This window comes from Oncorhynchus masou, chromosome 18, assembly GCF_036934945.1.
Source record: "Oncorhynchus masou masou isolate Uvic2021 chromosome 18, UVic_Omas_1.1, whole genome shotgun sequence".
Lineage (NCBI taxonomy): Eukaryota > Metazoa > Chordata > Actinopteri > Salmoniformes > Salmonidae > Oncorhynchus > Oncorhynchus masou.
Window position 1 is genome coordinate 13839488 of NC_088229.1, and position 22500 is coordinate 13861987.

The window sequence follows — 22500 nt, forward strand, 5'->3', positions numbered from 1 at the left end:
TGGTGGCCCTCTTGAAGCATGTGGGAACAGCAGACTGGTATAGGGATTGATTGAATATGTCCGTAAACACACCAGCCAGCTGGTCTGAGCATGCTCTGAGGGCGCGGCTGGGGATGCCGTCTGGGCCTGCAGCCTTGCGAGGGTTAACACGTTTAAATGTTTTACTCACCTCGGCTGCAGTGAAGGAGAGACCGCATGTTTCCGTTGCAGGCCGTGTCAGTGGCACTGTATTGTCCTCAAAGCTGGCAAAAAAGTTATTTAGTCTGCCTGGGAGCAAGACATCCTGGTCCGTGACTGAGCTGGATTTATTCTTATAGTACGTGATTGACTGTAGACCCTGCCACATACCTCTTGTGTCTGAGCCGTTGAATTGAGATTCTACTTTGTCTCCATACTGATGCTAAGCTTGTTTGATAGCCTTACGGAGGGAATAGCTGCACTGTTTGTATTCAGTCATATTACCAGTCACTTTGCCCTGATTAAAAGCAGTGGTTCGCGCTTTCAGTTTCACGCGAATGCTGCCATCAATCCACGGTTTCTGGTTAGGGAATGTTTTAATCGTTGCTATGGGAACGACATCTTCAATGCACGTTCTAATGAACTCGCACACCGAATCAGCGTATTGCCTGACGCAATACGAAACATGTCCCAGTCCACATGATGGAAGCAGTCTTGGAGTGTGGAATCAGCTTGGTCGGACCAGTGTTGGACAGACCTCAGCGTGGGAGCTTCTTGTTTCAGTTTCTGTCTGTAGGCAGGGATCAGCAAAATGGAGTCGTGGTCAGCTGACCACGCACTACATCAGTTACTCATCAGTTACTCATTCACAATTTGACAAGCACCTGATAATGCCTAGAATTTCACGGCGGCATCCCCTTAGTTTGGCGGTAATGCACCCTAAAAACATCCATGCCTTCTGCAGCCAGTGCCCATTGTGTCCTTCTCCCTGAGCGCTGTGCTCTCCGAATCACCTCTCACTCACATGGCTCTCCATCACCTGACCGGGTCTTTCTCACAGGTTACAAGTGGAGACAGACACACCAGGGACACAACTGAGTGAGTCCTTATACAATTGCGAGGTGCATATTGAAGATATTGGAAGAACTGTCTCCATTTATTTTTCGTCAGCCAACAAGATGAGCCGAACAAACAGCAAAAGCACCAGCCTATGTCTGTCACGGCTTTCGTCTGTAGAAGGAGGAGCAAAATGCAGCGTGATTGTTATTCATTTGATTTCAATTAAGAAACTATACACTAATAAACTAACAAAATAACAAACGTGCGAAAACCTAAACAGCCCTATCTGGTGCAAAACACAGAGACAGGAACAATCACCCACAAACACACAGTGAAACCCAGGCTACCTAAATATGGTTCCCAATCAGAGACAATGAATAATACCTGCCCCTGATTGAGAACCATATCAGGCCAAACACAGAAATAGACAAACAAGACATCCAACATAGAATGCCCACTCAGATCACACCCTGACCAACCAAAACATAGAAACATACAAAGTAAACTATGGCCAGGGCGTGACAATGTCAATCTACTATCCCCATAGTACAAAAGTCGACCTATTCTATTCTGTGCGAGAAATAAATATTCCAAACATAGTCTGGGACAGTAGCATCTAAAACCCTTTTAAACGCAGTGTAGCTGACGTAACAGACCAGAACGTTTACCTTGATAAACTATTAGGCTATTCCGTCACATTATAAGCGCAGCAATGCGCACATGGCAGTAGGCTATAAGTGTGAATGTTCCATTAGCGGAAAATGCCATTATCAAAAGTGACCACAAACGCTATCATACATGTAATGCTTTTATTTATTTATTTATTTTTGTTGGTGGATCAGCTTAATATTTCAGAAAGAATGTTGCGTCCATCAATGTAATTGTCTGCATCATTTCCAATCCCCCATATGTTTTTGGGGTAAATATATATCCATATACATACACGCATGCATACATATACACATATATGCATACACATACCTATATAGACATACTTAAAAAAATAATATACCTTTATTATTCCCCCCAAACCCTACCACCCTTCCCCCAATTGCAGTAAACTAATAAACAATAACATTTAGGCTTCTACCTTCAGTTTATACATCTTATACATATTTTACAGACACAATCTATTTTACAATAGTTATTTTTTGTTTGTTTTTAGTCCTTCCTCTATTTCTGATGTCCATCCAGTTTGATTTATATTTGTAACTGTACAATTTCACTCATCTTGTTATTAGTCCCAACCTTCAGCTCCATTCAACCCCTCCCATCTATATTTTAACACCATCCATTTTGGATTTCTATTTGCCATATATTTTTCAACTGTGCTGTGATACTTCACAAAAGTATTGAACATTTCTATTCCCATAGCTTTTACAGATTATACATTTAAAATAAACATTTTTGCTAAAATAAATATTCTATTATTGATTGATTGACAATGGCTTTTCAAATCACCCAGTATTGCTATCTGCAGAGTTAACTCCAGGTAAATGTTGCAATTCTTCAGCCATTCCTTGGACCTGTGACCAAAAATGAGCTACATGTGGACAGTACCAAAATAAATGATCTAATGTCGCTGCCTCCTCACAGCAGAATCTGCAGAGCTGGGAAGATTGTATCCCACATATATATAACATTCTATTGGTTGCAAGGATTTTGTATAGTAATTTACATTGAAAAATGGTGAAATGCTGTTATTAGAAAGGTGCATTTTTATGGTGAAAATGATCTTTCCCTTGGCAAGCAGACTAATGTGCTTCATTAAAGTTATTTGGCCACTTTAGTTGTGATACAAACCTTATCAATGGGCTAGACTACATGAGGTGTGTTACTGACCTTATTAAAACGTATAGGCCTATGGGCTAGACTACATGAGGTGTGATACTAACCTTAAAAAAAGGCCTATTATTATATAGGCCTATGGGCTAGACTACATGAGGTGTGTTACTGACCTTATTAAAACATATAGGCCTATGGGCTAGACTACATGAGGTGTGTTACTAACCTTATTAAAACATATAGGCCTATGGGCTAGACTACATGAGGTGTGATACTAACCTTATTAAAACATATAGGCCTATAGGCTAGACTACATGAGGTGTGATACTAACCTTATTAAAACATATAGGCCTATGGGCTAGACTACATGAGGTGTGATACTAACCTTATTAAAACATATAGGCCTATGGGCTAGGCTACATGAGGTGTGATACTAACCTTATTAAAACATATAGGCCTATGGGCTAGACTACATGAGGTGTGATACTAACCTTATTAAAACATATAGGCCTATGGACTAGACTACATGAGGTGTGATACTAACCTTATTAAAACATATAGGCCTATGGGTGAGACTACATGAGGTGTGATACTAACCTTATTAAAACATATAGGCCTATGGGCTAGACTACATGAGGTGTGATACTAACCTTATTAAAACATATAGGCCTATGGGCTAAACTACATGAGGTGTGATACTAACCTTATTAAAACACATAGGCCTATGGGCTAGACTACATGAGGTGTGATACTGACCTTATTAAAACATATAGGCCTATGGGCTAGGCTACATGAGGTGTGTTACTGACCTTATTAAAACATATAGGCCTATGGGCTAGACTACATGAGGTGTGATACTAACCTTATTAAAACATATAGGCCTATGGGCTAGACTACATGAGGTGTGTTACTGACCTTATTAAAACATATAGGCCTATGGGCTAGACTTCATTAGGTGTGATACTAACCTTATTAAAACATATAGGCCTATGGGCTAGACTACATGAGGTGTGATACTAACCTTATTAAAACATATAGGCCTATGGGCTAGGCTACATGAGGTGTGATACTAACCTTATTAAAACATATAGGCCTATGGGCTAGACTACATGAGGTGTGTTACTGACCTTATTAAAACATATAGGCCTATGGGCTAGACTTCATTAGGTGTGATACTAACCTTATTAAAACATATAGGCCTATGGGCTAGACTACATGAGGTGTGATACTAACCTTATTAAAACATATAGGCCTATGGGCTAGACTACATGAGGTGTGTGACTATGATTTGAAAAAGTCCCCAAGAAAAAGGCATTGTTTCTTATGCTAGGCATCATTCACAAGTGATAATATATAATTCCCAAGTGGCTAATATTGTCACCCATCAGACTATTCTTGATATAATCTTGTCTTTACATGTACTAAATAATACATGTGTGACATTTGTTTTGATGTAGACTGGACCATTACATATGGTTAGCAGATGTTAATATGAGTGTAGCAAAATGCTTGTGCTTGTATCGAAACAGGGGCAGCGGGAGAAAATACATGTCATCAATGCACTTAGAAAGCAAATGGAGGACGCTTTCCCCCCTGGTTTATTGTAATTGCCAGCCAGGTAGGCTGTACTCCTGTTGTAAAGAGAATCAATGTTGTAAAGAGAAGCAATGAAGCAATGGAGAAATAAACATAGTAGGCCTAACTTATAGAAAGCTAATGAAATCCTCTTCTTTTTATTAGTGGTCATCACTCTGTTTTCTCACGCAATTCCGTAGCCTATAGAAATGTCGCACAGCATGAGCTCATGGGCTCTCATTAAGTTTTTGATATTCGATTCGATTTGCATTGATGTCAGAGTGATTAGCGGGACAATAGAGTACTGAGTACCAGGCAGTTAGTGAGTTTGGTAGGCTACTAATGACCAGCATCAGAGCTTGGAGAAGACTAATTGCCGTGGAATTGGTCTGCCTTCATGACTGGCAACAGCCCTAGCATAGACACTATTCCCTCAACAAGCTCTCACAGTCTCACTTCAGAATTGGACGCTTGTCCATAAACGTAACATTTTTAAGGTTAAGTTTAGGCATTCATTCTGGCATTCATTACAAACAACTCTGTTGTTGTGCTCACTGAGAGACTCAGTGAAGAGGATGATTATGGGAGCACCAGCAGTGTCTACCACCAGAGAGAGACTGATTGTGTCTCTAACACCAGTAACTCATGGAGAAAACTGTCTGAATGTGAGTGCTTGAGTGATTTTAAGTGTGCGTGCGTGTGCACGCAGGTGTGTGTTTGTTGTGTTCTGTGTGTGTGTTTGAGAACAGCCACGCATGCCTAATGGGAGGCAATGAGGCAGGCCTCAGCAGCTCAGCCCTGGGGTTTACAGATGCACTGAGCACCCAGGTGGACACGGAGCAAAGAGCAGAGGCAAGCAGCAGCTGGGCTTTGGCTGAGACAGCACATTCCCAAAGTCTCAGTCCTTTTCAAATGAGCCCCAACTCTCTCCCACTTTTACACTCATCTCTTGCTCTCTCTTTCTTTCTCTTTGGCACTTTCTCTCACTTAATTAAATTCAATTTCAAGGCTTTACTGGCATGGGAAACATATGTTTACATTGCCAAAGCATGTCAAATAGATAAACAAAAGTGAAATGAAAAATGAAAACCTTAACAGTAAACATTACATTACACTCAGTGTGCACATAGCCTGTCTTCTCTTGAGAGCCAGGTCTGCCTCTATCAATAGCAAAGCTATGCTCACCGAGTCTGGACAGATTCAAATATTTCCTTACTTTTGGGTCAGTCACAGTGGTCAGGTATTCTGCCACTGTGTACTCACTGTTTAGGGCAAAATGGTATTCTAGTTCTGTTTTTTGGTTAATTCTTTCCAATGTGTCAAGTCATCATTTTGTTTTCTCATGATTTGGTTGGGTCAAATTGTGTTACTGTCCTGGGGCTCTGTTTGTGTTTGTGAACAGAGCCCCACGACCAGCTTGCTTAGGGGAATCTTCTCAGGTTCATCTCTCTGTAGGTGATGGCTTTGTTATGGAAGGTTTGGGAATCGCTTCCTTTTAGGTGGTTGTAGAATTTAACGTCTCTATTCTGTATTTTGATGACTAGCCTGCATCGGCCTATTACTGCTGTGCATGCATTATTTGGTGTTTTACACTGAGGATATTTTTGCAGAATTCTGCATGTAGAGTCTCAATTTGGCGTTTTTCCTATTTTGTGAATTCTTGGTTGGTGAGCAGACCCCAGACCTCACAATCATAAAGGGCAATGGCTTCTTTAAATAACTGATTCAAGTATTTTTAGCCAGATCCTAATTGGTAGGTCGACTTTGATGTTCCTTTAGATGGCATCGAAAGCCCTTCTTGCCTTGTCACTCAGATCATTCACAGCTTTGTGGAAGTTACCTGTAGCTCTGAGGTATATATAGTTTTTTGTGTGCTCTAGGGCAACAGTGTCTAGATGGAATTTGAATTTGTGGTCCTGGCAACACCATTATTTTGGTCTTACTAAGACGTTCCACTTCTGTTCAAACGTTTGGGGTCACTTAGAAATGTCCTTGTTTTTGAAAGAAAATAAAATGTTTTGTCCATTAAATTAACACCCAATTGATCGGAAATACAGTGTTGTCACGTTCGTCATAACGACGAGACCAAGGCGCATGTAACGGTTTTCATGCGGTGAAGGGAGTCGGACCAAAATGCAGCGTGTAGATTGCGATCCATGTTTAATGAACAAACGTAAACACGAATCAATACAAATACTACAAAACAAAGAACGTAACGAAAACCGAAACAGCCTATACTAGTGTAAACTAACACAGGAACAAGGACACTAAGGACAATCACCCACGAAACACACAAAGAAAACGACTGCCTAAATATGGTTCCCAATCAGAGACAACGATAATCACCTGACTCTGATTGAGAACCGCCTCAGGCAGCCATAGACTAACGCTAGACATCCCACAAAACCCCAAGACAAAAACACACCACAATAACCCATGTCACACCCTGGCCTGACCGAATAAATGAAGAATAAACATAATATATTTCGACCAGGGCGTGACAGCGCAGTGATAAGAATACATTCGTCTTTATTTACAGGAAGACCACTTATACAAACTAACAAAATAACAACCCGACCGTGACACTATAAACACCAGTGCTTACATGCAACTACACATAGACAATAATCCACAAAACCAAAATGGAAAATGGCAACCTAAATAGGATCCCCAATCAGAGACAACGATAAACAGCTGTCTCTGATTGGGAACCAATTCAGGCCACCATAGACCTACATATACCTAGACATACTAAAACCCCATAGATATAAAAAAACACTAGATGGGACAAAAACACCTAGACAATACAAAAACTAAACCAACCACCCTTGTCACACCATGACCTAACCAAAATATTAAAGAAAACAAAGATAACTAAGGTCAGGGTGTGACAAGTGTAGACGTTAATGTTGTAAATGACTATTGTAACTGGAAACGGCATATTCTTTTAATGGAATATCTACATAGGCGTATAGAGGCCCATTATCAGCAACCATCACTCCTGTGTTCTAATGGCACGTTGTGTTAGCTAATCCAAGTTTATCATTTTAAAATGCTAATTGATCATACGAAAACCCTTTTGCAATTATGTTAACACAGCTGAAACCTGTTGTTCTGATTAAAGAAGCAATAAAACTGGCCTTCTTTGGACTAGTTGAGTATCTGGAGCATCAGCATTTGTGGGTTCGATTACAGGCTCAAAATTGCCAGAAACAAAAAAACGTTCTTCTGAAACTCGTCAGTCTATTCTTGTTCTGAGAAATAAAGGCTATTCCATGCGGGGAATTGCCAAGAAACTGAATATCTCGTACAACGCTGTGTCCTACGCCCTTCACAGAACAGAGCAAATTTGCAGCTAAATAACCAGCGCAAACTAACCAGAATAGAAAGAGGAGTGGGAGGCCCCGGGGCACAACTGAGCATGAGGACAAGTACATTAGAGTATCTAGTTTGCGAAACAGACGCCTCACAAGTCCTCAACTGGCAGCTTATTTAAATAGTACCCACAAAACACCAGTCCCAACGTCAAAGGTGAAGCGGCGACTCCGGGATGCTGATAAGCCAGAAAAAATAAAAAACAATTGTGCCGTCTGGTTTACTTAATATAAGTGATTTTAAATTATTTATACTTTTACTTTTTTGATACTTAAGTATATTTAAAACCAAATATTTACTGAGTGACTTTCCCTTTTAGTTGTGTCATTTTCTATTAAGGTATCTTTACATCTACTCAAATATTACAATTGGGTACTTTTTCCATCACTGGTAATCGCTGCCTAAGGTGCTTCAAAAAAGTACTGAGTATAAGGTCTGAATACTTATGTAAATGTTATATTTTTATTAAACCTGTTCTTGCTTTGTCATTTTGGGGTAGTGTGTGTAGATTGATGAGGAGAAACAACTATTTAGAAGAAAGCTGTAATGTATCAAAATGGGGAAAAAGTAAATGAGTCTGAATGCTTTTCGAAGACACTGTAAGGATAATGTTAAAAAGTTTAAGTATAGCCAATTGAACTTTGTGGTCTGTATATTTTATCATTTCATTTAGGATAACATAAACACCACAGTCCTTTTTGGGTTGCAAGGTTTGTATTTTGTTCTGTAGTTTATTCAAGGTAATTGGAGGATCCAGTGGGATCTGGAAGTCTTTAAAAGTTGATTCTAATATTCTAATATTTGTATTTGATCAAGTATATGTTCTTGCTGTTTATTCTTTGTTATAGAGCCCCAAAAATTGGAGAAGTGGTTGATCACTGTTCTGGTTAGATAACTTTTTTTGGTAGGTTTCCACACGACTTTCCTTCCCTCTATAGCATTTCTCAATATTACTCAGTTCCTTTGGCTTTGATGCCTCATGATTGAGTATTGCTCTGTTCAAGTAGACTGTGATTTTGCTGTGATCTGATAGGGGTGTCAGACTGTGAACGCTCTGAGAGACTCTGGGTTGAGGTCAGTGATAAAGTAGTATACAGTACTTCCCCAATCCACAAAAATTGAGAGAAATTTGACCACAATAACTACCGTGGGATATGCGTAAACAGCAACCTTGGGAAAATCCTCTGCATTATCATTAACAGCAGACTCGTACATTTCCCCAGTGAAAACAACGTACCTAGCAAATGTCAAATTGGAATTAGAATCTGGAATCTGAAGTCAAATGTCTACTGTTTGCTGATTATCCGGTGCTTCTGTCCCCAACCAAGGGGGGCCAACAGCAGCACCTAGATATTCTGCACAGATTCTGCCAGACCTGGGCCCTGACAGTAAATCTCAGTGAGACCAATAGTAATGTTCTTCAAAAAAGTTCCAGTCACCAGGACCACAAATACAAATTTAATCTAGACACCATTGCCATAGAGCACACAAAAAACGACATATACCTTGGCCTAAACATCTGAGCCACAGGTAACGTCCACAAAGCTGTGAACGATCTGAGAGACAAGGCAAGAAGGGCATTCTATGCCATCTGAAGGAACATAAAATTTGACATACCAATTAGGAACTGGCTAAAATTACTTGAAACATTTATAGAACTCATTGCCATTTATGATTGTGAGGTCTGGGGACCGCTCACCAACCAAGAACTCATGCAGAATTCTGCAAAAACTTCCTCTGTGTACAATGCAGAACACCAAAGAATGCACACAGAGCAGAATTAGGCCGATACCCGCTAATGATCCAGAAAAGAGACGTTAAATTCCATAACCAACTAAAAGGAAGCGATTCCCAAACCTTCCATAATAACAAAGCCATCACCTACAGAGAGATGAACCTGGAGAAGAGTCCCCTAAGCAAGCTGGTCCTGGGGCTCTGTTTACAAACACAAACAGACCCCACAGAGCCCCAGGACAGCAAGACCATTAGACCCAACCAAATCATGAGAAAACAAAAAAATATTTTCTTGAAACATCGGAAATAATTAACCAAAAAACAGAGAAAACTATCATGCTATTTGGCCAGAAACGATAGAGTACACATTGGCAGAATACCTGACCAGTGTGACTGACCCAAACTTAAGAAAAGCTTTGACTATGTACAGACTCAGTGAGCATAGCCTTGCTATTGAGAAAGAGAAGACAGGCTATGTGCAAACTCCCCACAAAATGAGGTGGAAACTGAGCGGCACTTCTTAACCTGCCCAATGTATGACCGTATTAAAGACACATGTTTCCCTCAGATTCCACAGCTCCACAAAGAATTTGAAAACAAACCAGTTTTTCATAAACTCCCAAATCTAATGGGTGATGTTACGAGTGTGTATTCCGGTCAAAATGACAGCACAAAATAACATAAAGTGTGCCTAAAACATGGAACATGGTGAAATATCACAGTGTGCCATCACAGCAGCAAGATTTGTGACCTGTTGCCACAAGAAAAGGTCAACCAGTGAAGAACAAACACCATTGTAAATACAACCTATATTTATGCTTATTTATTTTCCCTTTTGTACTTTAACCATTTGTACATCGTTACAACACTGTATATATACATAATATGACATTTGTAATGTCTTTATTCTTTTGGAAATTCTGTGAGTGTATTATTTACTGTTAATTTTTATTGTTTATTTCACTTTTGTATATTATCTACTTCACTTGCTTTGGCAATCTTAACATAAGTTTCTATGCCAATGAAGCCCATTGAATTGAATTGAATTGAGAGGCAGAGAAAGAGAGAGAGATAGGCAGAGAAGGGGGTAGACAGATTAAGAGAGGTGCAGAGAGAGAGAGAGAGTGACAGAGAGAGAGAGATAAGAACAATGATGGAGACAGAAGATGTTTCATAACCATTGCCTGACACTGGCAGCCCCTTCAAATGAAACACTATGCTGGCTTCGTTTCTCTCCCCACTTTTTCCACTGGAAAGGTTTTAAGAGGACAGTCCCTAATGTGACATGTAACTGTTATTCACAAATGTGTGCCTGTGTGTTGCAACCTTATTATATGATAGTGAGTGAGTTATTATAGCCCACTCTTTTCTTTGCTGCAGTTGATGGAGATTCTCGCCATGTTTGGGAGAATTGTCATGTCTTGTTATGTCTGTTCCTGTCCTTTCTCTTCACTCTGTCTCTCTCTGCTGGTCTTTTTAGGTTACCTTCTCTGTCTCTCATTCTTCAGCTGTTCTACATCTCCCCTAACTAGCTCATTCACTCTTTCCCACCTGTTCTCTCTTCCCCCTCTGATTAGGTCTCTATTTCTCTCTCTGTTCCTGCTACTTTCAGTGTCTGATTCTTGTTTGTGTTTTTGATGCCAGAAGCAAGCTGTCGTCTCGTTTGCTTCCACCTTGTCCTATCCTGTCGGAGTCTGCCTGGCAGGTGCATCCTGCATTATACTAACGTTCTTTTTGTTCCATTGACAACGTTGGAAGAGGATTTATGCCATTCCTGTTTTTCATTAAAGAACTCTGTTTTCTGTTAAAACCGCTTTTGGGTCTTCACTCAAGTACATAACAAGAATGGATCCCAGGACACTTTCAAAGACATACAAGAGCCTACTGCCTGTACTATTCAGTGTGTGCATTTTAACCATTTCCCTCCCTCTCTGTAGGAGGTATAAACCGTGCGGGGGCGATGCCTGCGTTCCTGCGGACCCCCACTATGATCCAGCCACACCTGGATATGAAGCCCTTCCTCCAGTTCCCCATGGACACAGCTCCACCACAACACAGCATGGGCCTGTTTCACAACTTCAACACTGTGAGCACTGTATTCAACATCGCGAGTACACACACACACACACACACACACACACACACACACACACACACACACACACACACACACACACACACACACACACACACACACACACACACACACACACACACACACACACACACACACACACGATACATACTCAACACACGAACACAGCATACACATACAAACACACACCCAACAGATACTAACACAGAATACGTAGATACACACACACACACACACACACACACACACACACACACACACACACACACACACACACACACACACACACACACACACACACACACACACACACACACACACACACACACACACACACACGCACACGCACACGTACACGCACACACACAGACGATACATACTCAACACACGAACACAGCATACACATACAAACACACACCCAACAGATACCAACACAGAATATGCACAAACACACACACCACACACACTCCATGGATGTAAACTCAGCAAAAAACGATACGTCCCTTTTTCAGGACCCTGTCCTTCAAAGATAATTTGTAAAAATCCAAATAACTTCACAGATCTTCATTGTAAAGTGTTTAAACACTGTTTCCCATGTTCAATGAACCATAAACAATTAATGAACATGCACATGTGGAAGCGTCGTTACAGTTTACAATCACTTTGGCACTAATTTCAGAACCTAGTGGTCATTTTTCAAAACTCTAGACACAAAACTCAAAACGGTCATCACTTGTAACACAGGCTGTCCAATGTTCAAAACATTGCATTGTGCATTCATATCTTTAAAGAAACCTTGCACTTGCAGAATCATTGATTCAAATAACTCACTTATCATGAAATACCATAGTAGCATTCATTTAGATCACCCACACACAAGATACCGATAGTTTCACTGTGTAGTTGTTCATACAATCATTAAATATTGTAGTACAAAATATGAGATACATGTTTCAATATGCTACTACATGTAAATACATCACTGTAAAAGGACTAGTAGAGAGAATATTAAAGACACTGGAATCATTGAACAAAATCGGACATTTATTGCTAAAATACAATAACATCACTCATAGGTTTCTTTGAATCAAAGCAAAAATAATTAACTACCAAAAAAAAAAAAAAAACTACAGTAAAACATCAACTGCAGTGTTCCTCACCTTGCTTACTGTAAAAAGCCAAACAAAGGGTTGATAACTGTACTTCTATATTTCTCTCAACTCTGTCTTGTGGATTTGGCCACAGGTTCTCATCCACATCACAGTGGATGTTTTCATTAGCCAAACATCTTGGGAAGAATCTTCGGGCATGTCGAATCCAGGCCTGACACTGGTCTGCCGTGATGTCATTGCATGCGTCATCCATGGCCTGGAGAAGGGCGGCTTGTTCATGAGGGCGCCTATCATATACCTTCCACCTCCACGTGGAGAAAAATTGCCAGCTCTACAGACATGATTTAGCTCATCAAGGAAAGTTACATTCGAACAGCAAATCATGTGGCTGCCTGCAACTCAATATATAGAGTATATAGAGTAGAGAGGTTTAGATGTTGTTCGACCAAACATTAGAACAGGCAAGTTGAGTAATCTAAGCCAGTTTGACCGTGGTCTGATTGTTGATGCCACACATAGTGATTCCAGCATCTCAGAAACAGCTGCCTTCCTGGGATTTTTACGCACTACAATCTCTAGAGTTTCCAGAGAATGGTGAGATAAACAAAACACAATCAGTGAAAGGCATTTCTGTGGGAAAAACACCTTGTTAATGAGAGAGGTCAGAGGAGAATGTCCAGACTCATTCAAGCTAACAGAAAGGCCACAAATGCTCAAATAACAGCTGTTTAGAACAGTGGTGTGCAGAAGGGCATCTCTTACTGTAACGTACAACACCGTGAATAATTCAGGCTGTTGTGGAGGCAAAAGGGGGTCCCAGCCAGTACTCGATAGGTGTACCTAATAAAGTGGCCAGTGAGTGTACAATAATGTCAAATCTGAAAACATGGTCTGGAAAAGTGGTACATGGGACCATAGAAACAGTGTCGGATAAAGAATGATGATGAAATATTACATCCATAGATAATGTAGTTCAATTGGTTCATGTTCCACGGTAATTGGTGTCAATGGATCTCGTTATCCTGAAACTTTCATGATCTAAACATGGAATATTGTTTGTCAGTTTCTATAAAACTATGCATTAAGAGTAATTCAACAGTACCTTACCATTTTGAGCAGTTGTATCAATTGATAGTTAGATCATTGTAATGAAATGAATAGACAGTCATCTCAGATGTAATGTGTGAATTGCATTTTGAAATGGTAATACTTTGATGTTAAGTTGTGTCATTTTGAACAGGTGATTTTAGTTCAATGAACAAATGATCTTAGCTTCATGTGTATTGTATCCAAGCAATTTGAAAAATGTACATTTTGATCATCGGTTGTGAGTTTTGTGTCTAGAGTTTTGGAAAATTACATCAAGGTTCCGAAATTATTGCCAATGTGATTGTAAAAAACTGTAAGACACTAACAGTTTACAGACTGTAGGCAATTAAGGTCACAGTTATGAAAACTTAGAGGCCTTTCTACTGACTCTGAAAAACACCAAAAGAAAGATGCCCATGGTCCCTGCTCATCTGCGTGAACGTGCCTTAGGCATGCTGCAAGAAGGCATGAGGACTGCAGATGTGGCCAGGGCAATACATTACAAGGTCCATACTGTGAGACGCCTAAGACAGCACTACTACAGAGAGACAGGACGGACAGCTGATCATCCTCACAGTGGCAGACCACGTGTAACAACACTTGCACAGGATCGGTACATCCGAACATCACACCTCAGGGACAGGTACAGGATGGAAACAACAGCTGCCCGAGTTACACCAGGAACGCACATTCCCTCCATCAGTGCTCAGACTGTTCGCAATAGGCTGAGAGAGGCTGGACTGAGGGCTTGTAGGCCTGTCGTAAGGCAGGTCCTCACCAGACATCCCCGGCAACAATATCACCTATGGGCACAAACCCACTGTCGCTGGACCAGATAGGGCTGGCAAAAAGTGCTCTTCAGTGATGAGTCGCTGTTTTGTCTCACCAGGTGTGATGGTCGTATTCGCGTTTATCGCCGAAGGAATGAGCGTTACACCGAGGCCTGTACTCTGGAAAGGGAATGATTTGGAGGTGGAGGGTCCGTCATGGTCTGGGGCGGTGTGTCATAGCATCATCGGACTGAGCTTGTTGTCATTGCAGGCAATCTCAACGATGTGCGTTACAAGGAAGACCTCCTCCTCCCTCATGTGGTACCCTTCCTGCAGGCTCATCCTGACATGACCCTCCAGCATGACAATGCCATCAGCCATACTGCTTGTTCTGTGTGTGATTTCCTGCAAGGCAAGAATGTCAGTGTTCTGCCATGGCCAGCAAAGAGCCCGGATCTCAATCCCATTGAGCACGTCTGGGACCTGTTGGATCGGAGGGTGAGGGTGAGGGCTAGGGCCATTCCCCCCAGAAATGTACGGGAACTTGCAGGTGCCTTGGTGGAAAAGTGGGGTAACATCTCACAGCAAGAACTGGCAAATCTGGTGAAGTCCATTAGGACGAGATGCACTGCAGTACTTAATGCAGCTGGTGGCCACACCAGATACTGACTATTACTTTTGATTTTGACCCCCTCTTTGTTCAGGGACACAGTATTCCATGTATGTTAGTCACATGTCTGTGGAAGTTGTTCAGTTTATGTCTCAGTTGTTGAATCTTGTTATGTTCATACAAATATATACACATGTTAAGTTTGCTGATAATAAACGCAGTTGACAGTGAGAGGACATTTGTTTTTTTGCTGAGTCTACTATGCTGTAGTTACTGGCCGACACTGAACTACCAGATCCCTTAAGATCAGGAAACTACCCTGTTAACTATCTTTCAAACTAACTGGACTGGAGAACATCTCCCTATAAACTTCAGCACACACACACACACACACACACACAAAAGTATGTGGACACCTGCTTGGGCATATGGAGTTGGTCCCCCCCAGCCTTCACTCTTCTGGGAAGGCTTTCCTCTAGATGTTGGTACATTGCTGCAGGGGCTTCAATTCAGCCACAAGATTAGGCGATTAGGCCTGGCTCACAGTCGGAGTTCCAATTCATCCCAAAGGTGTTCAATGGGCTTGAAGTCAGGGCTCTGTGCAGGCCAGTCAAGTTCTTCCACAGTGATCTCAACAAACCTTTTCTGTGTGGCCCTCGCTTTGTGCATGGGGGAATTGTGTTTTTTGTTGTTGTTTTTTTTGACATATTTTTTTTTCTCCCCAATTTCGTGGTATCCAATTGTCTAGTAGCTACTATCTTGTCTCATCGTTACAACTCCCGTATGGGCTCGGGAGAGACGATGGTTGAGTCACGCGTCCTCCGATACACAACCCAACTGAGCCGTACTGCTTCTTAACACAGCGCGCATCTAAACCCGGAAGCCAGCCGCACCAATGTGTGTTGGTTAGCGCGCACTGCACCCGGCCTGCCACAAGAGTCGCTGGTGCGCAATCAGACAAGGATATCCCTACCGGCCAAACCCTCCCTAACCCGGACGACGCTAGGCCAATTGTGCGTTGCCCCATGGACCTCCCGGTCGCGGCCGGTTACGACAGAGCCTGGGCGCGAACCCAGAGTCTCTGGTGGCACAGCTGGTGCTGCAGTACAGCACCCTTAACGACTGCGCCACCCGGGAGGCCCATGGGGGCATTGTCATGCTGAAACAGGAATGGGCCTTCCCCAAACTTTTGCCACAAAGTTGGAATTACAGAATCGTCTGGAATGTCATTGTATGCTGCAGCGTTGAGATATCCCTTCACTGGAACTTAGGAGCCGGAACCATGAAAAGCCCCAGACCATTATTCTGCCTCCACCAAACTTTACAGTTGGCACTATGCATTGGGGCAGGTAGCATTCTCCTGGCATCCACCTAACACAGATTCATCCGCCGGACTACCAGATGGTGAAGCGTGATTCATCGTGCCAGATTGATTGCTCCAGAATCAAATGGCAGTGAGCTTTACACCACTCCAGCCGACGCTTGGCATTGCACATGGTGATCTTAGGCTTATTTGCCTAGTTAAATAAAGGTAAAATAAAAAAATAAAAAATAAACATAGTGTAGTGTTGGGACATAGCATAGCAACAAAGTATAGTGTTGGGACATAGCATAGCAACAAAGTATAGTGGTGGGACATAGCATTGCAACATAGTATAGTGTTGGGACATAGAATAGCAACATAGTATAGTGTTGGTATATAGCATAGCAACAAAGTATAGTGTTAGCACATAGCATAGCAACATAGTATAGTTTTAGCACTTAGCAACATATTATAGTGTTGGGATATAGAATAGCAACATAATATAGTGTTGGGACGTAAAATAGCGACATAGTATAGTGTTAGCACTTAGCAACATAGTACAGTGTGTGGATATAGAAAAGCAACATAGTATAGTGTTGGGGCATAGCAACATAGTATAGTTTTAGCACTTAGCAACATAGTATAGTGTTGGGATATAGAAAAACAACATAGTATAGTGTTGGGATATAGAATAGCAACATAATATGGTGTTGGGACGTAGCATAGCAACATAGTATATTGTTAGCACTTAGCAACATAGTATAGTGTTGGGACGTAACATAGCAACATAGTATAGTGTTGGGATATAGAAAAACAACATAGTATAGTGTTGGGATATAGAATAGCAACATTATATAGTGTTGGGACGTAGCATAGCAACAATAGTATATTGTTAGCACTTAGCAACATAGTATAGTGTTTGGATACCATCTACTGCATCTTGCCTATGCCGCTCTGTGCCATCACTCATTCATATATATTTATGTACATATTCTTTATCCCTTTACACTTGTGTGTATAAGGTAGTAGTTTTGGAATTGTTAGTTAGACTACTCGTTGGTTATTACTGCATTGTCGGAACTAGAGCACAAGCATTTCGCTACACTCGCATTAACAATTTGATTTGATTTGATTTGGATATAGAAAAGCAACATAGTATAGTGTTGGGGCATAGCAACATAGTATAGTGTTAGCACTTAGCAACATAGTATAGTGTTGGGACGTAACATAGCAACATATTATAGTGTTGGGATATAGAAAAACAACATAATATCGTGTTGTGACATAGCATATCAACATAGTATAGTGTTGGGATATAGTTTAGCAACATAGTATTAGTGTTGGGAAATAGCAACATAGTATAGTGTTAGCACTTAGCAACATAGTATAGTGTTGGGATATAGAAAAGCAACATAATATAGTGTTGGGACGTAGCATAGCAACATAGTATTAGTGTTGGGTCATAGCATAGCAACATAGTATAGTGTTGGGACGTAGCATAGCAACATTGTATAGTGTTAGCACTTAGCAATGTAGTTTTGTGTTGGGATATAGAATAGCAACATAAAATAGTGTAGTGACATAGCATATCAACATAGTATAGTGTTGGCACATAGAATAGCAGCATCGTATAGTGTTGGGACATAGCATAGCAACATAGTATAGTGTCAGCACTTAGAAAAGTAGTTTTGTGTTGGGATATAGAATAGCAACATAAAATAGTGTTGTGGCATAGCATATCAACATAGTATAGTGTTGGCACATAGAATAGCAGCATCGTATAGTGTTGGGACGTAGCATAGCAACATAGTATTAGCGTTGGGATATAGAATAGCAACATAATATAGTGTTGTGACATAGCATATCAACATAGCATTGTGTTGGCACAAAGCATAGCATCATAGTATAGTGTTGGGGCATAGCAACATAGTATAGTGTTAGCACTTAGCAACATAGTAAAGTGTTGGGATATAGAAAAACAACATAATATAGTGTTGTGACATAGCATAGCCACATAGTATAGTGCTGGGACATAGCATAGCAACAGAGTATAGTGTTGGGATATAGAATAGCAACATAGTATAGTGTTAGCACATAGCAACATAGTATAGTGTTTGGATATAGAATACCAACATAGTATAGTGTTGGGACGTAGCATAGCAACATAGTATAGTGTTAGCACTTGGCAACATAGTACAGTGTTGGGATATAGTTTAGCAACATAGTATTAGTGTTGGGACGTAGCATAGCAACATAGTATAGTGTTAGCACTTAGCAACATAGTACAGTGTTGGGATTTAGTTTAGCAACATAGTATTAGTGTTGGGACATAGTTTAGCAACATAGTATTAGTGTTGGGACATAGCAACATAGTATAGTGTTAGCACTTAGCAACATAGTACAGTGTTGGGATATGAATTGCAACATAATATAGTGTTGTGACATAGCATATCAACATAGCATTGTGTTGGCATATAGAATAGCAACATCGTAGAGTGTTGGGACATAGAATAGCAACATAGTATAGTGTTGGCATATAGTATAGCAACATAGTATTGTGTTGGGACATAGCAACATAGTATAGTGTTGGGACATAGCGACATAGTATAGTGTTGGGACATAGCATAGCAACATAGAATAGTGTTGGGACATATCAACATAGTATAGTGTTGGGACATAGCAACATAGTATAGTGTTGGGACGTAGCATAGCAACATAGTATAGTGTTTCGACATAGAAAAGGAACATAGTATAGTGTTGGGGCATAGCAACATAGTATAGTGTTAGCACTTAGCAACATAGTATAGTGTTGGGATATAGAAAAACAACATAGTATAGTGTTGGGATATAGAATAGCAACACAATATAGTGTTGGGACATAGCATAGTAACATAGTCTATTGTTAGCACTTAGCAACATAGTATAATGTTTGGATATAGAAAAGCAACATAGTATAGTGTTGGGGCATAGCAACATAGTATAGTGTTAGCACTTAGCAACATCGTATAGTGTTGGGACGTAACATAGCAACATAGTATAGTGTTAGCACTTAGCAACATAGTATAGTGTTGGCATATAGAAAAACAACATAATATAGTGTTGGTATGTAGCATAGCAACATAGTATAGTTTCGGACGTAGCATAGAAACAGAGTATAGTGTTAGCCCTTAGCAACATAGTATAGTGATGGGATATAGAAAAACAACATAATATAGTGTTGTGACATAGCATATCAACATAGTATAGTGTTAGCACTTAGCAACATAGTACAGTGTTGGGATATGAATAGCAACATAATATAGTGTTGTGACATAGCATATCAACATAGCATTGTGTTGGCATATAGAATAGCAACATCGTAGAGTGTTGGGACATAGAATAGCAACATAGTATAGTGTTGGTATATAGTATAGCAGCATAGTATTGTGTTGGGACATAGCAACATAGTATAGTGTTGGGACATAGCAACATAGTATAGTGTTGGGACATAGCATAGCAACATAGAATAGTGTTGGGACATAGCAACATAGTATAGTGTTGGGACATAGCAACATAGTATAGTGTTGGGACATAGCATAGCAACATAGTATAGTGTTGGTATATAGCATAGCAACATAGTGTAGTGTTGGGACATAGCAACATAGTATAGTGTTGGGACATAGCAACATAGTATAGTGTTGGGACATAGCATAGCAACATAGTGTAGTGTTGGGACATAGCAACATAGTATAGTGTTGGTAAGTTTTAAGTTCCTCGGCATACATATCACAGACAAACTGAATTGGTCCTCCCCCACAGACAGCATCGTGATGAAGGCGCAGCAGCGCCTCTTCAACCTCAGTTGGCTGAAGAATTCGGCTTGTCACTAAAAGCACTCACAAACTTCTACAGATGCACAATCGAGAGCATCCTGTCCGGCTGTATCACCGCCTGGTACGGCAACTGCTCCGCCCACAACCGTAAGGCTCTCCAGAGGGTAGTGAGGTCTGCACAACGCATCACCGGGGGCAAACTACCTGCCCTCCAGGACACCTACACCACCCGATGTCACAGGAAGGCCACAAAGATCATCAAGGACAACAAGCACCCGAGCCACTGCCTGTTCACCCCGTTATCATCCAGAAGGCGAGGTCAGTACAGGTGCATCAAAGCTGGGACCGAGAGACTGAAAAACAGCTTCTATCTCAAGGCCATCAGACTGTTAAACAGCCACCACTAACATTGAGTTGGCTGCTGCCAACACACTGACTCAACTCCAGCCACTTTAATAATGGGAATTGATGTAAAATATATCACTAGCCACTTTAAACAATGCTACTTAATATAATGTTTACATACCCTACATTATTCATCTCATATGTCTACGTATATACTGTACTCTATATAATCTACTGCATCTTTATGTAATACATGTATCACTAGCCAATTTGAACTATGCCACTTTGTTTACATACTCATCTCATATGTATATACTGTACTCGATACCATCTACTGCATCTTGCCTATGCCGCTCTGTACCATCACTCATTCATATATCTTTATGTACATATTCTTTATCCCTTTACACTTGTGTGTATAAGGTAGCAGTTTTGGAATTGTTAGTTAGATTACTTGTTGGTTATTACTGCGTTGTCGGAACTGGAAGCACAAGCATTTCGCTACACTCACATTAACATCTGCTAACCATGTGTATGTGACAAATAAAATTTGATTTGATTTGATTTGTATATAGCATAGCAACATAGTGTAGTGTTGGGACATAGCAACATAGTATAGTGTTGGTATATAGCATAGCAACATAGTATAATGTTGCGACATAGCATAGCAACATAGTATAGTGTTGGTGGATATAGCATAGCAACATAGTGTAGTGTTGGTGGATATAGCATAGCAACATAGTATAATGTTGTGACATAGCATAGCAACATAGTATAGTGTCGCGACATAGCATAGCAACATAGTATAGTGTTGCGACATAGCATAGCAACATAGTGTAGTGTTGGTGGATATAGCATAGCAACATAGTGTAGTGTTGGGGGACATAGCATAGCAACATAGTATAATGTTGCGACATAGCATAGCAACATAGTGTAGTGTTGGTGGATATAACATAGCAACATAGTGTAGTGTTGGGGGACATAGCATAGCAACATAGATATTTACATCTCACAGGCCTGGTCAGTTCAGTTTGGCTCCATGCGGCTCAGGACTGTGAAACACCCTGCTAACTCTCAGTTCCCAGTACTCCTATTTAACACGGTGGATATCTATATTTTTCCAGTGGGATCTATTGACGCCTGCATACTGTTGGTTGGCACTCAGAGAGGTAGTTTTAGCTGCTGCTGACCATTAGATGGTGTTGTTGCAGAGGCTGGGAGAGGACAACTTAACCTTACCAACTACATATTAGGGACCATTAAGAAACGGACTACTCTATTGTGTGCACCTAAAGACAATTGAGTGCTGAGTGACAGACAGTGACAGTGAGGATTTGCTCGGACAGGTAATAAACAGGTATTTTATTTGGAACCATTGGGAGGGGAGTCTGTGGGGTCTAGAATATTGTCCAGAAGTTGTTGAACTGTTTTGGTTTTACATTGTGTCTATGGCTGTGCAATACATGTGTTGTTGCTTCTGCCATAAAGGCTTCTAGTTGCATATGAAAGGGTCCGTCTTGGCCTGTACATACCTATAGCCCATTATAGCACAGCAGTACATATAGCCCATTATAGCACAACAGTACATATAGCCCATTATAGCACAACAGTACATATAGCCCATTATAGCACAACAGTACATATAGCCCATTATAGCACAACAGTACATATAGCCCATTATAGCACAACAGTACATATAGCCCATTATAGCACAACAGTACATATAGCCCATTATAGCACAACAGTACATATAGCCCATTATAGCACAACAGTACATATAGCCCATTATAGCACAACAGTACATATAGCCCATTATAGCACAACAGTACATATAGCCCATTATAGCACAACAGTACAAATAGCCCATTATAGCACAAC

General features: G+C 40.7%; 1 pseudogene; it reads left to right on the forward strand.

The window, feature by feature from the left end:
• LOC135504002 (zinc finger protein 385A-like) overlaps positions 1-22500 on the forward strand; it is a 163403-nt pseudogene that overhangs the window by 94448 nt on the left and 46455 nt on the right.